Source organism: Myotis davidii, unplaced genomic scaffold, assembly GCF_000327345.1.
Source record: "Myotis davidii unplaced genomic scaffold, ASM32734v1 scaffold405, whole genome shotgun sequence".
NCBI classification, from domain to species: domain Eukaryota; kingdom Metazoa; phylum Chordata; class Mammalia; order Chiroptera; family Vespertilionidae; genus Myotis; species Myotis davidii.
In genome coordinates, this window is record NW_006296048.1 from 630,394 (window position 1) to 630,724 (window position 331).

Consider the following 331-nt stretch of genomic DNA (forward strand, 5'->3'; position numbering starts at 1 on the left):
GAGCGGTCGCCGCCTCCCAGGGAAGGTAGGGACGGGGCTGGGCCGGGGTAACCCACAGCCTGGCAGGGTTTGGCACTGGCTCTCTCGCTGGGCTGCAAGGTCTAGCAGACCTCATTATTCTTGAAAGCAAAAATTAATCATCTGCTCTGGAGAGAGGCTGGTGAAGCTTTGACTCGATCTGGCCTTTCTCTTGAGGGCCACTATTTACCTTCAAGTTTCCTGTGTGACCTTGTGGTGATCCAACCCACTTCTACAGGTAGACCTTAAATATCAGCAATTCAGATCATTTTATTTCTTAAAATTCTGCAACATAAGCATCCCTAATGCAAAC